Source organism: Papaver somniferum, unplaced genomic scaffold (assembly GCF_003573695.1).
Source record: "Papaver somniferum cultivar HN1 unplaced genomic scaffold, ASM357369v1 unplaced-scaffold_117, whole genome shotgun sequence".
In the NCBI taxonomy this organism is placed as follows: Eukaryota; Viridiplantae; Streptophyta; class Magnoliopsida; order Ranunculales; family Papaveraceae; genus Papaver; species Papaver somniferum.
In genome coordinates, this window is record NW_020620714.1 from 2,194,427 (window position 1) to 2,221,023 (window position 26,597).

Genomic DNA, 26,597 nt, shown 5'->3' on the forward strand with positions numbered 1-26,597 from the left:
ACAACAACTTAATGCCAACAACTACTACTACCTAGTTTGGTCGAAAATTACTGACAATCTTCAAATTCAAATTTCATTTACAACAATAGCTAACACAGATTACAGCCGAGTGACGTCAAATATGGCTCATTTTTTCCTAACAATAGTTACTAGTCAAGTTCTACGCAACTACCACAGTTCAGTTTTACATCAACAGTTACAACTCACTTTCCAGCATCACGCTTCCGTTGCAGACCAGTTCAGCTTTCAGTCCTGTTTTTGCATACAACAATGGTTCATACTCAACTGTTTCCCTCCGATCTTCCAATCGCAATAGCCTCACTTGGGGGCGACTTGATTACGATTTCCACAATCAATGAAGGCAGTTTTCTTTGCGCTTCAACAACAATAATTTACTCTTGGGGGCGTCTTGATTTCCGCAAACGACCAAGGAAGGTTTTCATTTAATTCAAACAACAATAATCCACGCTTAAAGTCGAATTTTATCATAGTCTGTTAATACAAAATTGAAAACTAACTTCTTATCCCCGCAACAAGTTGGAGGTTAAGATGGGGCGATGTTTGTACCATGAGTAAAATTGCCACGTATAGGGCCAGAATGTTGCCTGGACCACTGTTTAGCTGTCATCCAAGCCCGCTAACCAGTCAACCGAAGCAGCCCACCAGCCTGCCCAGTATTACAATGACCGGTCTACGGTCAAAGTCAACACTCAGTCAACAGTCAAAGTCAACCGTTGGTCAACTGAAAAAGTTAGGTTGCACGTCGCACCTCCAACCAATTTTCAGTCTTGTTGCCAGCAATACTGCTAACCAATTTCCAGCCAAGTACTCTACCGCACTGCCAACCAGTTTCTAGCCATGCTGCCAGATATGCTGCTAACCAGTTTCCAGCCATGTTTCCAGATGCGTTGTCAGCCATCCTCCATCCATACTGCCAGCCCATTATTCCTGTCAATCGTCAATCCAGTCTACCAGCATGCATGATTAATTCAGGAGGCATGCAAAGAAAGTTTCATGCGAATTAATTCAGGAGGCATGAATGAGCAGTTAATGCCATTTAAGTTTATATTGCAATTAGGTATTCAATTGTATAAATAGAGGGAATGTAGTTCTGAACAAACCAGGGAAAGGGGATTCACCCGTGGATGTAGGCAAACCATGCCGAACTCCGTAAAACCTTTGTCTCTTTTCTTTATGCTTATTCATATTTTTAACCCTATATTCCTCGTCAACACCAAAATCATCGTGTTTTGTGCCCAGAAATATTTCCGGGTGCAAACAAATACATTCCCCATCGCCATATTCACTAGATTGGTAAATTCCCTTTCGCAACCTTGTAAAAATTAGCTTATCAAAAATATGTTTGTTAATGTACAACCATCACGTAATTGAAATTGATCGAGTTTTTAATAAAATGACTAAAGTTCACTAGGTTTCATTCTTGTTTCTTTTTCCAAGCAATTCAGCTTCTCGACTCCTGGTATCTTATTTGCCAAGCCCAACAACTTCAAACACCTAGGACCTAAGCAATAATTTAATTTTGAAGCAAGCACATCTTCGGTTTTCAGTTTTCTAGCGAACCCAACAAGCAAAGGGGCACAATTTTGACTCCAAACAACAACGGAGTTTTCTCAGGTTAATAAGTGATGGTACAATGCCAATAAGATTTTGTTGTTGTCAAAGTGAACCAAGCGCAAAATGGTTACTTTATATTGGATGAAAGAACTTTTTTGTAGTTGATCAATGACCATAATCAAAAGGTATTGCTAAGTTGTAAATGCTTCCTCACCAGAAATGATTTCCTCATCAACATAGGTAGATCGCCCACAGTTTCTCAAGACATATTTCGATTAGTATCGAATGTAATCATCGAGGGTATAATTCAGTAACTTAAGCTTCATTCACGCTCCAGTTTGCTGCTTTAGTGCTAGACCCGTTTGCGGTTCCATGTTCTTCACTGTAGCCAGGATATAAGATTGGATGGGGCTATATTATGTCTCGTACTATCAACAAAAAAAGCAGGCGATGAAGGAAAATCATAAGCGGTACTGACTGAGTTGTTAAGCATTTATCTCCAACATTTTCTTGAACACATAGTAGCGCGACATGGATGCATATAATCACCTCACCTGTAAAACATGTGTCTTTCAAAGTTGGATCTAATATTTCTATAGCGGATCCATTATTCCAATGTTTCCATGCCTGCATTAATCTCCTCTGTTAAATTACATAATCATCGTGTAACCAGATTAGAGAACGTTGGACTCAAACAAATATTTGATTTATAAAATACATAATTAGTGTTTGGGTCGTTGATTTTGGTACCTTTAGCATTCGGTTCTAAGTTTGTCGGTTATAGTATTTGGGTTGTAGATAGGGCCGAGCATGGTTTCGGTTTTCCGCTGGAACCGGACCAAACCAGACCAATTAGGAAGAAACCAAACCGAACCATTTACTAATGGATTGGTTACGGTGTAGAAAGTGGGAAATCGATAGTGTTGGTTTTTGTTTGGTTTGACCTCTAAAACCGAACCAAAAACCATTGGAAAACCGATTAATTTTTAAGCTTAGTTTCTACCGTCGATTTACAAGTATTAGATTCTACCCATTGATTTAGAGGATAAATAGAAACCCTAAATCTAATATTTCATTATGATACCCCCCTCTTTCTCTTTCTCCTTCTCTCAGTCGCCTCCCTTCTCCACCCCCAACTACAGCTGCTGCTACTCGACTTTTTTCTTCCCGTCTTCCTTCTTTTTTATTTGTCAATAACTAAATTAAGATATATTATATATATTTCTTTGATCTCTAGAATTAGAGTAAGCTTTAACTATTCTTGATATTTTTTTATTTATTTTTTTGTCTGTAAATTTGTGTAAACCAATACTATCGGCAACTACGATTTTTTTATCTGTAAATTTGTGTATTTTCCTTTTTTGGTTTGACATAATTATTGGTTAACCAAAAGGGAAAATTAGGTTCAGGCCCCACCCATGGATAACTTATAATATGAGGTCCTTAATTAAAAGAAGTTTAAATCTAGGCCCCAAATTATTAAAAGACCTTGATACCCTTATGAATATTGCCAAACCCATAATTAAATAAAATTTAAATCTAGGCCCAAAATTATTAAATCTAGGCCCGAAATTATTAAAGTATAGTGCGAATGTGTAAACATAAGTTACATATGCATATGACATGTGTATCCAGAAGTTACACATCCTTATGGCATGTGTAATGCAAAGTTACACTTGTATATATATGCAAAAAATAGACATAAAAAAGAGTACATAAAAAAAATACATGTATTACTTTAATATTCATTTACAACAATTTTTTAGCATGTGTAACTAGAATTTACACATGCATCTGTCTAGTGTAATCGAGAGTTACATATGCATCTATCTAGTGTAATTGAGAGTTACACATGCATCTATCTAGTGTAATTGAGGGTAATATTAATAATCAACACCTGCAGATTGACACACCAATCCAAAACACCAATTGATCATATTCTTCTCTGTCATCTCAAGTCTTACGCAATCATACCTCCTAACTCATCTGCTCAGAGAGGGTAACCTGTAAAAAGATGGATAAATCAATATTTATGCATGGAAAGACTGACTGGTATTCCAGTATCAGACCAGAACATAAAAAAATATGAATGCATGACATAAGATATACAAATCTTAAGTTTTACACATATAATTACCACATGTAACCAGCAGTTACACATTCAATTGGCATGTGTAACTCGCAGTTACACATCCAATTGGCATGTGTAACTAGCAGTTACACGATTTCCGAATTTTGACATTTTTGCAGCCTAGTTAGATCGAACTAGCTAACAGGAGAAATCACAAAACATAAGAATGTTCATAACATGAAGCTAACCCTAACTTTATTGAACCTGTGTTTACCATGTCAGTCGCCGTGTCGATGCACAAACATGTATACCCTTCTATATAGTAAAATATTTGACCATAATTGTTATAGCAGTGCTCATTCTGTATAGTAAGTAAAATCCAAGATTTGATTCAACAATCTAAGAAACATGGCAACATCATTATATGAAAGAAGGAAAAGCATGAGCAGAAGAAAGATAACTATACAAGTAAAATCCCATATTTTCACCAATCAAAAATTGATTATTTGTATAAAAAAGGTCTGCAATCATGAAATAACAAGCAGTGAAGAACTGATAAAAAGAATTAAGGTTCAATACCTTAACAGATCAAGTAAGATCCACCACCATCACTATTGTAAGAGGGGAATAAAGTAGCTGAGCTAGAAATACAAGCTGAAATAATCATTCAAGAATAAAAAGTAAGTTCAGATTTTGGTCAACAAGCAAAAGTTAACAAATTTGAAATCAAGATAACGAAATCAAGATAAAACTGCTCTAAAAAACTACATCAAAATCAGTATGTGTAAGTATAAGTTACACATCTAATTAGCATGTGTAACTACAAATTACACACCTATTCAGGTTGTGTAACTAGAAGTTACACATCTAATTAGCATGTGTAACTAAAAATTACACATCTATTTAACTTGTGTAACTAGAAGTTACACATCTAGAAGTTACATACCCACTCCATGATCATAGATCAACGTATTATGTTGTTTGTGCAGTTGCTCCATCAAACTTACCGATCGGTGTCTTCATATCACTTTCTTCTTTATTTCAGACCTCTCTCCTAAATCTTTCAATGAAACAAAAACATTTCTTAAATAACATTACACATCTTTTCACAATTGCTTAAATAACATTTCTAAGCCCGCGTCTGACAAGCATTGTTCAACAGTTGCTAAAGTTCAGAAGTTCTTAGGAATATGAATCACAGATATAAACATATTATACGCAAATCAACGATGCACGAAGTAGTTTCTTCTAGCAACTAAAGCAATGATGATTTTCACATGTATTTATATCAAATTGAAAGCATTACAAGTCCACGTCCAGTATTAACTAAACATAGGAGACAAAAAATTTGTATTCTCCACTACTATTAGCTCATAGACAGTTGAAGGGTTAGGAAAAACTGTACATAATAAAACTGAGTGCACCACCGAGACCAGAATAACATGTCATGTGATTAGGTACTGCTAGTCCTCCTACCTACAAACATCAATTGAAACAAAAATAAATATTACTCTCAATCAAATACTAATTACACCACTTTGACAGATCTTAAATACAAATTGAGTTCATATGAAAACACATACTCCTAAATCCAGCTATACATACCTGATTTATAAAATTGAATCCACATACTCCTAAATTATTCTTCAACCCAACTGAAAATCACCTAATCAAAATGAACAAAAAAAAATTAAATTATCAAAAACAGATCAAGATTGGTTCCCATAGGAAATTAGATTGTGATAAAACTAAATCAAAATTGAAATCGAGAATGAAACTAAAATCGAAACGAGAATAATTACTAACAACAACAACAACTAAAAAACAAATCGTACCTTGATTCTGTTGCTATTCTTCCGAAACAGTGATGATTCTTCTTGATCTCAGAAATCAAAAGAAACAACAACAACTTCAAATCAGAAAACCTAACATGGAGTAGCTTTGAAACAACAAACTAGAATCCATTGAGAATTCGTAGATTGATGATCAGTTGCTAAATAAATTTGAACCAAATCATTCAGATCTGTAAATCCATTGAACAAAAATCGATTAAATCAATTCCTGAGATATCTTCGAATCAACTGAAAAATCCATATTTAATCGACGTAGATCAAATCTATTTATTTCAATCGATTAGTTCATTGAGCTATTCAATCAAAATCATCAACGGAGATCCATAAGCATCGTCATCTGAAATCGATGAAGCTAAACTCGTTTTCTTCTTCTCCGTTAAACTACGACGTTGACGATCTGAAACTGAAAACCTTAATACTCTTCGGAGCAAAAACCAGAGAGAGAAAGTGATGTTGATGTAGAATTTTTGTTTGGATAATCAGGATATTTGTTTGCAAAATCTTAGATCTAAGTTTCGAAATCATTTTTTCATTGAGAATTTCGATTAGGAATTGTTTCTCGGACTGGTTCTTCATCCGAGAGAGAGCGCTAAAGAAAATTAGAGAGAGAAACTGAAAAAGAAAAAGAAACCAAAAATGAAATCTACGCCTAGTTTTATAACTATATATACTAAAGGGCTGTTTTGGTATTATGAAGTAAATTTTTTATTTACAGGCCCTGAATTCTAAAGTTATGGGCCTAGAAATATCAAAATGTGAAATAATGGAGTTGATAGAGAAGGATCCATTTTGTGGGGCTTCTCTATATTCAACCCATATAGTAGGGGGTTATAGTATTTTTCACTAACCAAAAACCACTGGGACAAACCGAAACCAACTGAAACCATTTGAAAACCGAACCAATGGTTAATGGATTGGTTTGGTTTAGATTTTTAGAAACCAATAGTATTGGTTTCGGTTTTAGTTTGGCTAGAAACCGAACCAAAACCGACCATGAACAGACCTAGTTGTAGACTGGTAGTCAAAATGATCAAATAGTTAAAGTGTGGGGACTTCTATCGAACACTTGTTGGGCAAGACCTGGTAATGGTGTCCATTTAGGAATCATCTTATTATTCTCTCAAATTCCCTAAGACATTACAATTAAAATAAAATAAAATAAAAAATCGGGAAAGTAATTTATCCAGCTTTAATATCAGTAATTAGAATGGGCTAACAACGGTTGTCTATTCACCACGCATACCAATAAAAAGATCTGAAATGTAGCTTCAATAATATAACTTACTACATTGGAGAGTGAATACACATAATTTCTCATTTCATGTGTACAAAATTAGAGGAAGTTAAACAGGGATCACAAAGCCTGGTAAGAAAAGTGAAGGATACTTACACAACAATCTATCACTTAGTAGTTTGATTTCCATGGCTGACAGTTGTGGCAGGAAAGGAAAAAGGGATCTTTCCGTTTTGATAGAGACTGAATAACTGCTTCCAGTACCTTCTAGCCAGCCTCTTGCAGTCTTCGACTGCTTTAGAATCCAATGTCTCCAACTCTTTAACGGACTTCCTTGCGTCACATTCGCAGTCGTCATCCATTAGAAGCTTGGCCAAAGTACCAATCCTGTGAAGATAAAATGTCAATCTAGACCGAAAAGTGTATGAAAATGGAGCCCAAAAAGATACTACTGCTGATTCTTTTCATTTCTTTTTTATACTTCGAAATAACTATGAGCATTTTGCTGGCTGGTTTCCTGCCCTGTGCCCTATGTTGTAAGCCCCAAAGGCGCACTAAGCGCTGGGCTGGCGCCTGGCAAAGAAAAAGGCGCCCAGGCACTAGCCGCTAGGTTTGGCGCCTCGCCTTGCCTAGCGCGTTTTACAACATAGCCTGTTTCCACGAGCAAGGAAATAGATTGCTCCGACTGTTCACATGACAACTACAGATACCAAATCTGGAAATATAGCAAGTCTTTATCTATGGAAAAGTGGACCATTAAACTTCTTTGTGCCACCCAACTCTGTTGATAATCGATTTATGAAGTCCACAGTCAGTGCGGATACTGAAATGTCATATTGAGGAGTTAGGTAGTGTCGATGCCAATTGAAACTATTTATGGGGCCATCTTACATCTTAACTAAAATTACTAAATTGAGAATTTACAACCGAAAGTTTGCAGTAGAGATATAATGGGGCAAAGTTTTTTGACTATGATATGAGAAAAGGGTACATGTGCGTTATGATCATTCCACCTGACACGTTTTGATTCCTAAGAATAAAAATAAGTCTTTAAACATATAGTGATATGCAAGTAACAATGCTCTAAGTAGAGGCAAAAGTGAGAGGATACTTCTATAAGGTAAAGCCAGATAATATGCAAGTAACAATGCTCTAAGTTCAAGTGACGAAGCAAAAGACAAATTGATAATGGCCAAACACAAATTCAGTAGATCGTAATGTCATGCAATCATGTCGGTAAGAAGAAGCAGATGGATCGAGAAACTACCTGATTTCGCTCCAACAGATTCCACAATTTTTAATTCGGAAGAATTTGGTAGATCTAACAGATGAAGGAGAGAAAATAAAGAGCATACAGAAAGTGTAGTTGAATGGCGGCTGAAATAGTATTCTTGGGCACCTCTATTTTAGGATATAAGATGCACGATCGAACGGTGAAAATATCATTAAAATAATAGGTACCCACCCACGATCTTTAATCTATAATGGCTGAATTGAGATATCATTTTTAATCTGTTATGCCTCAACAAATGTACAAAATGTATGAGCAAACCATGGTTGCATTGAGAAGAAACTTTTGACACGCGACAACAATGGCATTCGTTACTTTGATGCTCATAAATCACTAGGTCCAGATGATTAATTATGATATGGAGTTCTCTAAAGTTTGTGACGCTATGCTTGATTTTAATGGAGTCCGACTATGTGTATCCGCAGGTGCACATTCCTCCCATCTTCATTCGCTGGGATTCATTCGGAGGTCTTCACCGTTTATATTTTTCTTATTTTAATGATTTCATTTATAAAAGAGAAAATACCAGTTCCAAAACTTTTTTTTTCTTGTTCTTTTTTTTTTTCTTTTCTCTTTTTTCATTGTTTTTCTTTCCAAGTTAGGATTTTATCTTACCTCTTTGTATTGATTTCTGAACTTAAGAAAATCCTCCTAGGCATTCTTCATCATGATTTCTTAGATTGTTGTATAGATTATTAGTAGGGTGGAGTTGTGGGATTTCCTGCAGTACATATATCATTGTTAAAGAGATCTTTTTGGCGATGTTGATTAAATTTAATGACCACCAGTTTCTTCATTCATCAATCCGTAGATCATTACAAGAAACTTAATATATTGCGGCACCTAATGATTATGGCTTAAATCCCTATTAGTGTCGTGATAACCTATGTAACAAGAAGCCTTTTGCTGCACCCATTCTTTATTGATGCAACAAGAAATTATACTCCTTCCGTTCCACTTTTAATGATATTTTTGGAGTTTTCACGCAGATTAAGAAATGGAGAGAGATATGAAGGTTTTCCATCTATACCCTTGAGAAAAATCTTCAAACATTAATTGCTATCAGTGCATCTAAAAAAAAACTTATGGTTCCAAGACAAAATGTAAGGGTGTAATTGGTAGTTTTGTGGAAAAATATGAAACTTTCAAGTATTGTGGAACAAAAATATAACCCTAAAACATCAACTAAAATGGAACGGAGGGAGTACTTTTTTCCACACTCTTTTCATATTGTTGTTACAGTTGTGTGGAAAAGGTTTTCTTTTGCAGCAGTAAATTATAGCTTTTAACTGCAGCTGAAAAGTACTGTGGCTAGAAATCTGTTTTTGTGACACTTATATTGAAGGTGTGGCAATATATGGTATAGCAACAACTAGATTTTCTTTTAGTGGATCTTAGGTAGATTCATTGATCATAACAATAATCAATAATTGAATCACAACCAAACTTAAATTAATAACAGAGCTAGTATTGATTAAAAAAGGTTGAAACAGAGGTGAATTTTTCATCTTAATTTCAGTAAGATCTTTGGAGGATGCGTGTTCTTTTTTAAGCATAAAAGAGGATGCGTGATGATCAACATCTGAAGGGCGTATTGACCGTGTCAATTCAGGAATACAAAAGACTAGTGAATAGAGACATATACCACAGAAACAAGAGAGAAGAAATAGAATTTAATTATTTTGTTTTTATCTTTGAGTAAATAATTTTCAAATTCCGTTTAGTGAGGACTAATCACATGCAGAGGAATGTGCACCCAGGTGAAGTGTGTGGTGCCCCAATTTTGAGTCCATTAAATGAAAGCCTAGTTCGAAGGCAAAGCGGGAAGGAGGCTTAATGTGTCTTTCATTAAACTGTATTTTTTTTTTTTTTTTGAAGGAATCAGGGGCTACTGCCCAAACTTTTATTTCAAAAATCTCATTTAATTGAGGTTAGAAGGGTTACAATGGCCAATTGGAGGTCATGAATACATTCAGTTACATCAAAGAAATACAACATATAAATTGAAAGACATGAAAAAATACTAATATACAAAAGCATCATATTCATGTACTTCATCGAGGAATTCGATTGAGAGATGGTTTGAGAATTCATAATCCATCATTTAAAAATTTCTTCAATATTCTTCTTAATTGAGAAATTATTGTCTTCAATAAGACTAGATGCTCCTAAAGAGGAGTAATTAGCATAATTGATCGAAATCGCCATCAAATCTTGTTGCCAAGCATCCACATATGGATCTTCGTCAAGCCGATGTAGATCTCCCTTAAATATATGTTTGAAACATTATGAGAATCCTTGAGAACCCCTAGAAGGCTGTATGAAATTTAAATATATAATAGAAAATCTAATTGTCTATAACAAACAATCAGATAGAAAAATAAATCCCAAATGAGAGAACTCACTATTTCTAGAAATTTTATAAGGCCTTTTAGTTTGATGAGCAGTGTGTATAAGATTTTTTCTAGAATTCTGGAAAATACGATGAAGAGTGTGTGATGCTTTCCTTAACATCTCTGAGGCATACGAGGACTTTGAAGTCTGGAGATTGTAATAAGATGATAGATATGCTTATCCGCTGATTCTGTGAGAAGAAACAGAAGAAAAGGTCAAGTATAAGCAAAGGTCAAGTATAATGGTGAAGTAATGGCATACCTTAAAGAACTCAAAATGGGTTTCAAGGAATTCATAATACCTTTAGAAGCTTTTGAATGGATAAGTTCAATACTCCAACAGGAATCATCAAGATTAAGAGAAAAGCCAACATATTGGAGTTATAACAAAGGAAACGATAAGCTATCTCTGGTAAGGAATTTTTTTGGAAATAGAGAGATGCTCAAATTAACCAGATACAGTGCAAAAAGAGACCCAGCTGAAGTATGTTTCTTCCCTGCTGGTGGTGAAGGCAAAGGATGGCAAGAGTTTGCGGAAGCAATCAAGTTTTGTTTAAGCATGGCTACAACCTTTCAACCACATCCAACTAGTTTCATTGCTCCATCATTGACCATCAAATCTCCTAAACAGGAAGTGTTCACCAACAGATGGAAAGGAGCAATAGTTTGTGAAATTCAAGACTCTCACACTCATTGGGATAGTATTGCGAAGATAATCAAATCGACGTTTAAACTTCAAGGATCTATAACATTAGCTCCCATTTCTCCTTCCATTCTCAAGGCTGTATTTTTTGTAGTCACGAGTAAGAAGAAGAATGAAATTATGGCGAAGAAAGAAGTAATTTTTGGAGAAGCCAAGTTGAGTTTCTCAGAATGGTCCCCATACATTAACAGTGTTCAAGCGCAGGGTGCTGTACTTCCTAAACCAGTTTGGATTGCAGTTCATGGAGTCCCTCTTCACATTTGGAACCTGAAATCTTACAGGAAAATAGGTAAAATGTGGGGGGGGTCTTATCTCAGCACATCCTAATTCTTTAAATGGTTCAGATTATTCTGCTATTTTTCTTCAAGTTGCAGGTCCATTTACATCTCAAGGTGAGTTCAAGATGATGCACATGGAAGGGCTTTCATTTCCTATTGACGGAGAAATTATAGATGATATAAAGACAATTGAAAAGCATGAATTTCAAGCGGTTGAATCTGGGGATTTCACAGAGCGTCAATACTTTCTACATGATCATTTTCCATCTTCTTTAGACATCAACGATGGCAACTCCGGTAACATCAATGGCAGCTTCGTTAATAATAAAAATTACACAGGGATAGAAGAGGAAATGTTTATGGTTCCTATAAGAGAAGTTATTGCTCCTGATCAATCCAGAACTTTTAGTAAAGTCAACGCTGTAGACGAGGCACTTTTCTCTGAATACAATCTGCAATCTCAACCAACAGCAATTAATGCGGATTCAAATTTTGAATTCAATCTAATTGTATCCGCTGAGGAAAACAGTAATGAATGGATCAATACAAGAACAAACAGAAACCCGGAAGTCCACCAAGCCCATCAGCACGCCTCCATCAGTGAGTCTATGTTTGTGGAAAGAACCATTCCACCTGTACAACTCAACTCATTCGACTCACTCATATCCCCTGTTTCAACTCAGTCTCTAGTAACAACAATATCCCCTATTTCAACTTAATCTCCATTAACAACAATTTTTACAAGCTCTAGTGCAACTCGTTCCGTTCAACAAAGAGATAAAGCAACCGCTGAAGCAATGAAAGAACTGCAGACCCTTGTTAACACCTTTCAAGAATACGGTCCTAGGATCGGAGTATCCTTTCAGCAAACTCAAGACCAATTGCAAGCATTAATGCATAAATCAACCTCCGGCAACGAATTCAACCTTCTTGAATTGTTCGAAGAATCAAGCATTGACAAAAAAAATGTTATCAGTGAGGCACCAGCACATGAACATTTGGTTGATCCATGAAGACAAAGATCATCTCTTGGAATATTGGGGGACTCCGCGACAGCAGTAAAAGGGACGAGCTCAAGGTTTTATTGAGATTATGGAAGCCAGATATTATTTGTTTACAAGAAACTCATGTTGAAGGCTGGCAAAGACATCAAGTGAAGCAGTTCTGTGGAGGAAATAATTTCGATTGGATTGCCTTAGACTCCAATGGACTATCTGGCGGAATCATAGTGGTATGGAATACTAACAAAGTTGTTGTGACTGAAACTCTCTTAGGGGCTTTTTCTGTATCAATAAGGTGTCATTTTTTGTTTTAAAATTTTAATTGGCTACTCACCGCAGTTTATGGTCCTGTTCTCAACAATGAGAAAAATCAATTTTGGGAGGAATTAAGAGATATTCGCACAATTTGGGAGGATCCGTGGGTTCTTTGCGGAGACTTCAATGCAACTAGATTTTTGTACGAGAGGTCTGGGAGAAACACTAACACTCGGTCCATGAACAAATTCGCGTCATTAGTACAGCATCAACATTTAATGGACCTTCCCCTTATTGGCAGTCACTACACTTGGAGCAGAAACTCTTCGTGGAGTAAGATTGATCGATTTCTCATTTCATCTTCATGGGAAGACAACTACAGGAGAATTGAGCAGTCCACCCTGCCAAAGCCTTTTTCGGACCATCACCCCATTATGCTCTCCACACACAATGAAGGATGGGGCCCTACTCCTTGCAGATTTGAGAAAATGTGGCTCCAAGATGCGACTATTTCAGATCTCATGCGAAATTGGTGGAACTCTTTTAGCTTCTCAGGCACACCTGCATACGTTCTAGCAAAAAAGATGCAAGCCCTTAAGGAGAAGCTGAAAGTATGGAATCGTGAGGTATTTAGTAAGATCGATACTTTAATTCAAAACAACCTTATTACTACTCATCAGATTGAATCAAAACTGCTTCTGGATCCTAATAATCTACAGCTTGCTAGCGAGAAGGTAGGTGCTAAAGCTGAATTTAAAAGATTATCTAAGATGCACAATGATTTTTGGAAACAAAGAGCTACCATTAATTGGGTAGAGGAATATGAAAACAACACTAGATTTTTCCATAAGTATGCTTCATCGAAACAAAGAGCCAAAAGTTTTTCTCAACTGAATATTGATGGCGCATTAACGCAGGACAAAAACATCATCAAGAAGGCTATAGTATCATATTACCAAGGTTTATTCAAGGAAGGTATTTTCTCCAGACCTCAACTGGACGGCCTTACTTTCCCAACTATTTCATCAACCGATGCACACATGCTTGAAGCTAGGTTCACAGAAGAAGAAGTAGTTAGTGCTTTGAACGATCTCGCTCAGGATAAAGCGCCCGGTCCTGATGGCATGCCCATTTTTGTAATCAGCAAGTCGTGGGACTTCATGAAATTTGATATCCTTCAAGTGCTGGAAGAACTTTACAGCAATAAAGTGATTGACTGGAGACTCAAATCAACTTTCCTTGTGCTTATTCCCAAAGTGCAGGATTTAGAGCTCATAACCGATTTTAGGCCGATAAGTTTAATGAGTAGCATCAACAAAATCATCTCTAAAGTCATTGCAACCAGGCTTAAAAAATTTCTTCCCAACATCATTAGCCACCAGCAATCTGCGTACGTAGAAGGAAGGAAAATTATGGATAGTGCAATCATTTCCAATGAATGTATCAACTCTGCACAAAGGTTTCGACAAAATGGAATTCTTTGCAAGATTGATTTTCAAAAAGCTTACGACAACGTTGCGTGTTCTTTTCTTGACTATGTGCTGCGAAGAATGGGCTTTGGAATTGTTTGGAGAAAGTGGATTGAAGCAACAATTTCACATGTAAATTTTTCAGTTCTCATCAATGGATCCTCAAATGGTCGTTTCAAGAGTTCTAAAGGTCTCCGTCAAGGAGACCCTCTTTCTCCATTTTTATTCTTATTAGTAGCTGAATCGCTGAACTTAATCTTTGAGAGGGCTGCGTCAGTTGGGTGGTTCAAAGGGTTTGAAATTATACCTGGTGGCACAAAAGTTACACATCTTCAGTTTGCCGACGACACTCTTGTGTTCATCCAAAATGATAATCACAACATTTCCCATCTGCGAAATATATTAATCTGGTTTGAAATCATTTCTGGCCTTAAGGTTAACTTCCACAAAACTGCAATCATGGCAGTTGGAGATGTTCAAAATGTTAACTCTCTTGCTGAGTCTTTGGGATGTAGAGTTCAATCTTTGCCTACGACTTATCTTGGCCTTCCTTTGGGTGATCTCTACAGGTCAAGTCTGAAATGGAACAAATTCGTTGAAAAATTCGAGTCTTATCTTGCAACTTGGAAAGCTAAGGACCTGACCAGAGGAGGTAAGCTCACCTTAATCAACACCGTTTTATCAGCATTACCTATATATTACTTATCCATCTTTGAAGCTCCAATGAATATAATTCACAAGTTAGAGAGAATTATTTGTAATTTTCTTTGGGATGGAGGTCCAGATGATAAGAAATACCATCTCGTGGCTAAGGAAATTTTGATGAAACCGAAACTCCTTGGGGGTCTTGGCATTAAATATTTACATCTTATGAATATTGCTTTACTCATGAAATGGCTGTGGAAGATGGGAACCAACAACAATCCTCTTTGGAAGCAGCTTATCGCTGAAAAGTATGGCCTAGAACAGTCAGAATAGCACACCAAGTACTCTAAGCAACCTTACGGATGTAGCATATGGAAAGGCATCAACAAGTACACGGAACTCTTTAAGTCCAACTGTATCTTTAGTCTTGGCGATGGAACTAGAATTAGTTTTTGGATCGACATTTGGGTGGGAGATCAACCCTTATTTCAGGCGTTTTCCGACAGTTTATGGAGTTTGCGCTACAAAAAATCACACCATCAGTCAAATGTACAACGTCAATGCCGAGATATGGGAATTAGGCATCACTAGGAGAGTCCATGATAATGTAATTTCTGAAATAGCAACCTTGCTGCACCTTCTCGAGACCAATGGAGTTACTCCGTCAAGCTCCGCAGACGTTAGACTATGGAAAGATGGTCATCAAGCTGGAGAGTTCACTGTCAAGAAGTGTTATCAATGGCAGGTTACTAGAAACATAGTTGAAGAGAATCAAACTGAGTGCGTTCACCCAAAGAGAATCTGGTCGAAATTGTGGCCAGCGAAAGTAAGTTTCTTTCTTTGGCTTGCGACGAAAAATAAAGTGCTAACTCAAGACAAATTAATCAAACGAAGATGGAGAGACTGGGCAAACCACTGCTACCTATGCATTAACGATGAAGAAACCTCACGACACTTACTTCTCCACTGCTCGACTGCTATTTACATATGGAATTTCTTCAAGGTTGAATTTCATCTGAACTGGGTTCTTCCTCATTCAATTCACACAGCTCTTAGTACATGGCCTTGCTCCTCTATTAGCTCGAGAAAGTCACTTGTCATCAAGGCCCTTCCCGCTGCTATTTTATGGAACCTTTGGAAGGAACGGAACCGAAGAGCTTTCAAAAACAAGTCCTCGACAACAGCCAAGATCATCCAATCTATCAAGCATATCATTGCATACTGGTTGTATCTGCAGCCTGAGTTTCAGAAAATTTCTCTTAAGCAGTTCATGATCAATTGGAAGACGGTGGTTTTCGAACCACCATGAGAAAATCACCTCGCATATATTTATGTGTTTACCGTAGTGGTTTTTGTTTTTGGTTTCTTTTGGTTGCTTGATTTTCTTTTTTCTCCAGGTGGATTCCTTGTCCTACCTTGGTCGGTGACTAATTCCTTGTATTTGTATTCTTTGGTGGCTTAAGTCTCAATAAAATTACTTATTTACCGATCAAAAAAAAACAGAAGAAAAAAAAGAAACCTGGAATCGGCTTGTAGCCACATTATTATATGTCGATTTTAGCAGGCCAAATGTACTAGTTTTCTACTTGTTTTTTTCTAAAAATGAAATCGACAGTTATAGACATTGCCTTCTACCGATTATGCAAACATCTTTTTTCAGAGAACATTCTTCACAGACTTGCATCTTTTATTCACACCTACTTCATCCACTACTTAAATAGATCTACGAAACTGACATTGATTTTGAATTTTAATACTTATGTGATTTCCACTGTTATTCTCTTCTTCGACCTCTTGCCGGACTTGTTTCATCACACCACTTTTCATAAACATGTTTTCTGTAAATGAGGCAGAGTATCCTCATCAAGAATGTTGGTGGGAGAACTCAAAATGTATGGAGACTCTCCATTGAAAGTTGACAAATACCTCTATTTGGATTTTAATATGGGGAATGCTACACCAACCGAACATTCCCTCCAGAAAAATCCCGCCACACACAACCTCTGCGGCCAGGGATATAATAAGAGGGGTGGGTTTGGGCTCACCAAGAATTCTGTCTCTTGTCGGATTTGGCGTCGGGATTTGCGTTGGTAGCTTTATCATTTTCCTTTCAATATTGTGCATGTCATGTCATAACCTTGGGCTTTCTGTGACATGGCAGTCCATCCATCGGAGAAAAACGAACCTAGTTGGTACTTGGCATTTTAGATCCTCCCATTTCTATAACAATTTGCATTTCTTATTTATCACCAAAAAAGTGATTTGCCATGTTGGGGCGTGTCACCTCAAAGCCCAAGCTTAAAACCCAAGTCAAGGTTAGATTGAAAGGATATTTTGGTAAATCACAATTTATGTTATATCTATAAAAAAGAAAGCCCTACTTCATCATCCAATAGAGCAAAGTGAGTGTGTGAAAGTGGAGACAAATCAGTGAGGCCGGCGGCGTTGATTTGATCAGAAAAAATCTCTTAGATCCGAGGTTTTCGTTGTTATTTATCTAATCTCGGATTTGTATGGGAAACCTTATACATACCTTGGAGATCACATAAACCACCACACAAATTCAATCGTACGTACTATGATTTTTCCTCTCAGGGTTTTGATATACAACGACATTCAAAGTCGGCAGATCTCGGCTGTTTGATTACCTTAACTTCCCTTGAGGTATTTTGTCTGTATATACATTCATATTGTTGAATTTTTGGTAGTTTGATGATCATGGAGATATATGAGCATAGATTAGAATTGCTCATATAGAGCTCCTAGTTATGGAACAAGAGTATTCTCTGAAACTACTGTTTTTTATATTACTTATGTTTCTTGCTCAAGTTGTTACAGATGGACTCACTGCCTTTTTATAGGCTTTGTTTACCGACTAGGACTCTCCCTAGAATTCTCTCGATGTTTTTTACTTAACAAGTAGGTCTATGATCTGTTGACCGCTCTAGGCTTATCTACATATTTCTTTTGTACTGCTTTGTTACAACCGACTCTTTGTTGTCTCATTGCAACTGACTTCTCTAGCTAACTCTAGATAATTCCATTAACTCAATTCACATTTAGACTTCATTTGGACATTACAAATTAGCATATTCCAACAAATATATTGCACTTTTTCAATGTTAAGTTGAGCTCACTTCACTTGTTACGAATTTTACAGAGTTCACCTACATTAGATGCTGAAATGCTTCTGACAAAAGATGGGTGTACATTGATAAACAACAACTTTTCTGGACGCGCCAACGCAAGATCAGATCCGTCAATTTTACAATAAAGTAATAAATCTAATGTGTTATACATTTGCAAATCAAGATCTTCCTAACGAATCTAATGTAGCTGCCGTGGGCTAAAGCGAAAGGAATAACAAAAGTAGTCTTTGGAGATTGTCAAAATGTCTTCAATGGTTTCATTACATATTCACTAGTTTTTCTTGAACAATTTAGTTATTGGTCTTGTGTTTATTCTAACAGAGATACGAATAATGTAGCTGACGGAATCAGCAAGTATGCTAGAGGTTCATCTGTTTGTCACGAATGGGATAATGATCCGCCAGAATGGCTGATCAATTCCATTCAACTAGATCAAGACAATGTGTAACTTCAATTTTATTTATAAAATCTTTCCTATTAAAAAAAAATACCAAGATTTGACTCGTGGTGTTAGTAAACAAAGTTGGAATGGAAATTTCGAGCAATTTGGAAGTCATGTAGCTAGATTTGGTTCTACAGCTTTTGTTCAGCGAATGAAACCAACTCAAGAAAAGCGTTCATTTCTTCCCTAACCCCTAAGTGTGTTTCATCAGGTTATGTTTTTTGGAGCAAAAAACACACACTTTGGTCCGGTGGAACTGGAACCATATCCATCTCTTTGTAGGACAACATTTCAATTTCCATAACCTCTTATATTCATTCAATGTAAATGAAACCAAAGGATTAACATTTCAATTTCCATCACCTCTTATAAGTTATATTGTTTCTTTGATATCTTAGATGAGTATTTTTAAGAAGATGAAATTTTCCGGTATAAAAATATGAGTAGATTCTATCTTCTCTTCATAAGTATAAATGAAAAATCAAAGTATGCAAAGGAAATCTAAATACTGATAATCAGTCATTCCCTTTTCCAAGGAAATTAGCCATTAATATTCAGACACACTAATTACAACAGCTGATTAGGAGATACAAACTTAGAAGTTAGAATTACATGTTCAAACTACTTGTATATCTAAATTTGAATTAACAAAAGGAAAGAACAATTAACACATTTGATAAATAATTAGTTTATTTAACCTTATTCCCTACAGCAACATAATCTTTCCTAATACTTTCTATCATCCCTTATTAATTTCTAAGAAGCCATTTGAATATAAAACCTTTACATATAATTGACAACCAAGCATCTCAATTATATGAAATCTAAATTATATGTTCGCTGTTTGGTTGGATACAAAAACAGCAAACGTACAAAGAAAGGAGAAGATTGATAGGACACCAGGCTATATGTAAACCTTCAAATCTCAACTCATAACTCATTCTTCCTTTTTGCTTCAACCAAGAGATTAAATGATGGAGATCAGAGATATCGAGAAAGAATATATAATGGAGATCAGAGAGAACCAGAAATGAAAGCGGCGGGATTGATCTAGTAGTGAACCCTAAATGAAAGAAAGATCATCTATAGATAGTGCAGATAGTGAGTGAGCAACTGAACCCTAAGTTAGCCCCAAAATGGTCCTGAGGGCCTAACTATCCAGTCCAGTCCAAGCCCATACGAAATTATGACCCGTTAAACCGAGAAAGAATCCGACTATCCTCTAATTTTATTAACATCTCATTCACCAACTGTTGTAACTGAAAAATAGCTTGACACGCTGATTTTTAATCAACCAACCATGGCTTCTTCTTTATATTCACCAACACATATATTTGCAGCTTCATTCTCAAATTCAACAATGTCAACCAAGACACCATCAGCTTCTTTCTCAAAGTGAGTGGAGAGCTACTCTTTAACCAGCAGCACGCCCTTATGTTCCTGCATTTTGGAAATTTGTTACTTCTTTTCCCATATATATGGACGCCCTTCGTCTTTGCAATAGGTATCCTTCTGACGCGGGGTCAGACACGCTCCACAGATCATTTGCAAATAATAAGACAGAAGAATCCAGTGCTAGTCTTTAAAATAGAAAAGTAACAGTGGTAATGCAGCTGTATTTCAATCGCACAATTATGGCAGAGCCAAGCCTGGTTCAAGGAAAAAAAAACAACTAAGCTAACAGTTCAGAACTGTCATGCAATTGACAAGCTAACAACTGAACTGATGTAGAGAATTCCAGATTTGCAACAGCTGAACCTCTCTGATTTTTTTACAAACCAAAACATAAATCAGAATTTGAAAAAAAAAATAATAATAATAATAAGGGAATTTGGGGAGAATAAGGTGTAGAATTTTAATATGTTTGTTAAGAAGAATTTTAATATGTTTGTTGACAAAAGCATTAAGAAGAATTAATACTTAGTTCAATCAGAGTTAAATAAAGAAAGGTTTAGATTAAACCGGGTAAAGATCAAAAGCAAAACAAAATGGAGATCAAAAGAAAACCATGTCTATCAATTGTTGCAGAGAGATTAACACTCGTCTGGAACAGAAAAGAAAACTATATATAATTTGAAATCACCTGCACAATTAAAACAAAACTATGTATAGTTACAAATCCTAATTCGAAACTAATTAAGAAAGCCAAATACAAAATTGAACAGCAAAAACGAACTAACAACAATCTTGCTTCGTATATGTAAGAACATGAATTTCCACATATATAAAAACACAGAACTCATTTTGAGCACAGAATCAATAACACCAAAAATATATAAAACACTAAAACATGACTATATGGATAAGTGAATCTTTAAACGAATATAGCTTATGAAAAACTTATTTATTTCTAACATACATTGACTCTTGATCAAAGACATCTAAGAGAGAATTGAGGTGGAGAAGAGCCTGACAACATTGAAACCCGTTTTTATGGATAAATTCATCACTGGAAACTTTGAAAAAATGACTAAAATTCCAGCATAAAATCTACAACGATAAGCTACAGAGGCAGGGAGATAGTTTTTTAAGAATCTTTGGCAAGGAGAAAATTGTTGACATGATATGACATCCCATATAGGTCCTACATTGTCTGTCAACTGGAAATCATTTCTTACTCATAATGTGTGTTTTGTCTCACTTTCCTGATAATGTGCAGAAGAATGTACATGTCCAAGAGAGTAGCTTAAGCTTTACTGCTAGAACGTACTTAGAGCAACCACAGTCATGAGACGGACCAAATACCAAAAGCCAGACTAAAAACCAAAAAAATTTGGTATTCTGGGTGTTCAAGCGCAATGGGGGACGACCAAAATTTGGTGAAGCGTAACTTATACGAACGCTTGGTGCGAGACGGAACTTATACTCACGTTTCTTGACCGAGCGTCTTTATAATATGCGTCTGAACGAAACGGAGGTATTACGTGCGCCTGATTGAGGCGCAGGTATAGTTCACGCCTAACATGGGACGGCGATGGAAAATGCGTCTACTGGGACGGAGATGTTATGTGCGTCTGATACAAACGGAGATAGAAAGTGCGTATGACTCGGGCGGACATAGAAGGTGCGTCTGGGTAACCAAAGAAAAAAATCAAAAATGTCCGTGAGAAGTAAATGATTTGAGCACTGCACATTCGTTTCTTGCTTCCTCCTCAAAGCGGGTAGTTTATGATGTTGATATGGATGGGTGGGGGTGGGGGTGGGGGTGGGGTGGGGTGGGGGGGGGGGGTAACTGCTTAGAGCAACCACAACCATGGTGAAAGAGGAAGTTAACTGGGTGCATATAATCAACGAAAATTAAAACTGGTATCAGGCGCACATTATTCTTCTGCCCATCTCATACGTAACTTAAAGTTGCGTTTCATACATACGCACGTATAATCAACGCCCATCTCATACGTAACTTAAAGTTACGTTTCATCCAGACGCACAATAAAACTACGCCTGATATTGGGCGGATGTATTAGATGCGTTTGAAGGGGCGGAGTTTATACATGCGCCTGACTCATACGGTGTTTATATGCTCGCCTGATTGCATACGGTGATTAAACTTACGCCTGGTTTCATACGTTCCTAATACTTCCGTCCCACTATATCTTCTTTAGTCTGGACAGACGACCACATTTGGTCTCAAACCCTAAATTTGGCGACCAAATTTGGGTTTACTCCTCACCACTGCGGCACTCTCTAGGACCACATTTGGGTTTAGTACCCAAGTTTGGTCGTGACTGTGGTTGCTCTTAGTTACGTATTTTCGTCGAATGAGTCCATCATACGAATCTAACCAAGAATCATTTTTTCTATGAATTATATGAATCCAAGCCAATGTTTCCTCTTGGTATTAAGAATACCTCTCCGTAGCCATTAAAATACAGTAACTATTTAGCTTGCTAATGCAATCATAATGTGGACTATTTAAAATGTGTACATACTAAATCAGGAGACCTACTTGAGTTGATTTCTATTCATTGTTTCATTTGAAAAACAAACGTACCATAAAGCACTGATTCAGATGCTATCATTTCCCTCCTTTCCTTCAAGCTTCGACTTCACCTCTCCTCCCCGCTTCGATTTGTTCAGGTCCATACTAATACCCTGTGCAATAACAGAAATCAATTAGGAAAACAAATTTTTTGATACTTCAACACCAAGAAGAAAAAATTAGTAGAAAAATTTGTACTTCAGGCAAAAATACCTCTCGCTCATAGATGTAACGTCATCCAACCATGCCATCATACTGCAAGTGTGCACTGCATTAATCCACATATATCGACCTGACAGAAGTTTAGCATCAACCAATAAATTATAATAACTGCTCGATATAAATTCCACATATAGATTTGTTCTCTCCTGACACACAAACATCAACCGAAGCGTGTGAGCCAATCACATAAAGATTCCATATATATAGTTTGAAATGATGCAAAATTTGAGAAAAAACACACATTGCCGCGAAAACGCACCATCCATAAATCTGAATGAGTCCAAATTTATGAATCGATATTAATTTTTGAAAAGTATTTAGTTACACCAATGTAAAGTACCAACAAAACATAAACAAAGTACCGCATAGTTAGCCATGGAGTCACCGTGATGAAATTATCAAGGGTATCGATATATCTGTGGAATATCATTAATAAATTTTTTAACCAACGTCTGTAAGAGATGACACTATAACCAAACATATTTTGAAGCTCAGCCTTATTATGGTTTCACTTACGGTTTTAAAAATATCTCTTTGCTGATGATTATATGGATAGTTTACAAATAACCTTGTAAAAATAATTTTGAGATGAAAGGGAGGGGGTATGATGGTTTTAGGTTTTGTAGGAAATAGTTAGGATGAAAACGATATGCAGGTGGCGGAGAAGAGAGGTGGTGGTAAACCTAGCTTGCTTGAATAGTTGAAGAGAAACTCTAATACGATAAACACTAATCTTGGTTCATATTACCTTTGTCAGATTAGAGTCGTTCGTTCCAGATAAACCCAACCATGAATCAAATCTAATCTCTGTAACAAAACAAAAGAGTTAGTTGGTCAGGTTAGGGTTCTCATAATTTGTAACCCAGTAATAAACAGATGTTTTAATGGAAAACAAATACGCATAGGGTTCTCTGTAACAAATAGATGTTTTAATCGGAATAGTGAATAGGGTTTGGAGAAATATTTAGAAGCAGAAAACAAAGACGCATATGGGTTGGAAATAGTTAAGATTCAGAAACTATTTGAGACACAAAGAAAAGAGTCAGTGTTTACCATTAGCAAAAACCGTTCCTGCAAAATAAAACCAAACCAAACAAAAATAATTACCAAATCTTTTGTGATGAACAAAGAGATGGAGAAGGAGAACAGAGAGAAGAATGAGAAAACAGACGAACGTAAAGAAGAAAAAAAAACTGCGGCTAAGTTTTTTTCCCGTGGAATCAATTTTATTTTCCTTTCTTTTTCCACAGAATATGTGAAAGAAGTTTGAAGAAAGAAGAGAAAATTTCTCCGTAAGTTTGGTGAGGAGAGAGAATTTTAGAGCAATTTGATGAGGTGGGTGGTGATGACTTTTAATGTAGAGGGGAGTTTCGGTCACCTTTCGACGTGGGGTCTCATATAGCTTAGGATTTTAAAGGTTTTGATATCGTCTTAGAAGTTCAATTTCTAATTGAAATCGACCATAACATAATACAACCATATTGTCTTAAAAGTTTAGGGAGCAAAACATAACCACATTGTCTTACAAGTTTTTGGAAACATAGCATAAAACTCAACTGAATATTATCTACATTAATACAGCTGAGCTTGATGATGCAGCATTGCCATCTGTCTTCTTTTTCGATCCAGCAACAAAGGTTGATGGAGAAGCAGCAGTTTTTCTTTAAGATGCAGTTGTTGAGGCAGATTTCTTCCTGGTCTTCTTTGGAGTTATAGTGCCTACAACAAATGTATCTCCACCAACAAGAATTTCTGTTCTCACTCTTTTCCTCTTTGGATTAGATCCTGATATACATACAAATTAAATTCATTATAAACAAGTCAAATTCCCTACAAGCATCTCAAAAAACCCACAACTGAACTATTATCTTCATTAATACAAACATCCGACACTTAATGCTATTTCATCTGTAATAGCACTATATTTTTCACTCATTAATGTTACCACTAGTAAAGATGCATTTGCGATGCACTTGCGGTTCCGTTACAAACCTATACGACGACATAGTGAGTAACAAAACAAAACACTTCTTGTGGAAAATTCCATACTTCAGCACAGTGTATGTACCCTATGCAACAAAAGACCACCAACTAACCTTCATCAAAGTTACTTTGTTTTTGCACTCCGAATGTATCTTAGCTGCAACATCAAAAGTTGCAATAGTCACCTGTTAGATTTCAAGAGTGAGAGATATAAGTGAAGCAAAAAAAGAAAAAAAAAATCAGCTAACATCCTACAAAGTTGCCTAGTTTCCATCCATGGGTTTTGACTACCAATTATCGAAATAAAAGCAATACTGATTACTGTTTCAGAATTCTATCTCTTATAGACCAACAATAATTCCAATAAATTAATTCCAATAAAACGCCACCAGGTCCGATATATACGCCGACTCCAGTCAAGAGACCTCGTGGTCCAGTCTAAACCTCCAATTTACAGGCATGCTCCGATCAATAAATATGCGCCTCAAATAAAGTGCTCGAAGATCGAAGCATAAAGTGTGCTAGCATGGCATCCATGATGTGCCCGAATAAAGTGTGCTGATATACACCGCATTTTCTTCATTTTCTTCTGTTTTTCTGGCTTTGTTCTGCTTTCCGTATGTTTTTTGTAAGACTATCAGCGTGTATTTGATGTAGTTTAGCCTAATGGAAATCTCTGTTGCGATAATTTCCTTTCTCTGAGTAACTTGACCGTTATTCTTTGACGACTTTCATGGCTGTTAATGGGCTGGGATGTACCAAAATCCATATAATACATGATGAGAATACTCACTATTCGTTGGGACATTCCCACGCAAATTAGTATTTCCTATGAGCAATGTTGTATAATTTGGGCTCTTCACCTCTTACATACACTGATTATCATTGAGCGTGTACATTACCTGAATAGTTTAACGCTCAAACGGTGTTCGCGACAATTTGAAAGGTTATTTAGGCGAATTATTGGCACGAAAAATATAACTGGTAGAATCTTCAAAGGAGGCAATGCGAATTAATTACGGTATTTTATTACGGGGCGAATGAAGTTTAGAAGTCCGTTTAATAAACAAATTCAATGGTGTTGCGTCTCTTGTTAAAGATTTCACATTAAGAGAATATATACTTCTGTTCGGGGAATGAATTCTTTGCTGTTATTTTCAAGGTTCATCTTGTGGGGGCTGTTTGCTAAAGCTAATCTTGCGTCTGGTGGTTTTCATGGCCTAGAAGCGGCGGCGGCGGCAACCACAACGACTAACAATGGGGGTAGTCAACGTGGCTGTTGGTGTTTGGGTTTTCAATGTCTTTGATGGCTATATTTGTCAATTGGGCTTTCGTATGCAGACATCATCTGCTTAAAAGACTGTATTATTTGGGCTATTATTTTCTTATAAAAATCATGTAATTGGGTTTTTCACATTTGTGATTTCTAAGGAATATTTTTCTTATAGCAAACCTCATCATTTACTGATCTTAATTTCAACCGTTAATTTTGAATGACTGATATTCAAAGGGATAGATGGTCGTTTTATACATCTTGAATTGTGTTCATTTATTATAGGAATATAAAGCCTTATAGGAAGTACATATGATCAAAATATTAGACTTAAATTATTATCGTTTGGGTTTTGCGGAGAAAATGAGTCATGTCTGACCTTTTCTATCTAAGAGTGTCCATGGATGCTCCTTCGTATGTAATATTACCAAATTTACCAAACTTATTTTTTCTTTTAGTAAGAGCAATACTTTCTTCGTTGAGCTAAAAAAAAAATCTTTTTGTAAGATTTGTTAGGGGTGAACAAAAACACCCAAATATGTGGATATAACCCAAATCAATTTTCTTTTTTTGCGGGTGGATGCTGGCGGATTGGACGTGAGTGAATTCATGAAAACGATCGTTTTCACAGGTTGAATGACGTTGGAGCGTCATCCATCAGTTGGATACCCGATCGTAAGGTTAACATTAGTATCATACATACAAGTAGAGTGCACGTGTGTCATGTTAGCCACTGAATTTCAATACACCTTCGTCACGGTTAGACCATTTGCTTAGC

At 36.4% G+C, this 26,597-nt stretch overlaps 2 long non-coding RNA genes across 2 annotated transcripts; both read right to left on the minus strand.

Moving 5' to 3' along the window:
• Positions 1 to 5,012: 5,012 nt before the first annotated feature.
• Positions 5,013 to 5,565, minus strand: LOC113330001. The gene is made up of 3 exons (XR_003350048.1): positions 5,482 to 5,565; positions 5,252 to 5,312; positions 5,013 to 5,122 (listed from the first exon to the last, which is right to left on the minus strand). It is a non-coding gene; the product is annotated as an uncharacterized LOC113330001 (long non-coding RNA).
• A 13,300-nt stretch (positions 5,566 to 18,865) lies between these two features.
• On the minus strand, positions 18,866 to 23,831 carry LOC113330176. Its single transcript, XR_003350099.1, has 5 exons — positions 23,617 to 23,831; positions 23,312 to 23,370; positions 22,555 to 22,633; positions 22,354 to 22,454; positions 18,866 to 20,008 (listed from the first exon to the last, which is right to left on the minus strand). It is a non-coding gene; the product is annotated as an uncharacterized LOC113330176 (long non-coding RNA).
• Between the last annotated feature and the right edge of the window lie 2,766 nt (positions 23,832 to 26,597).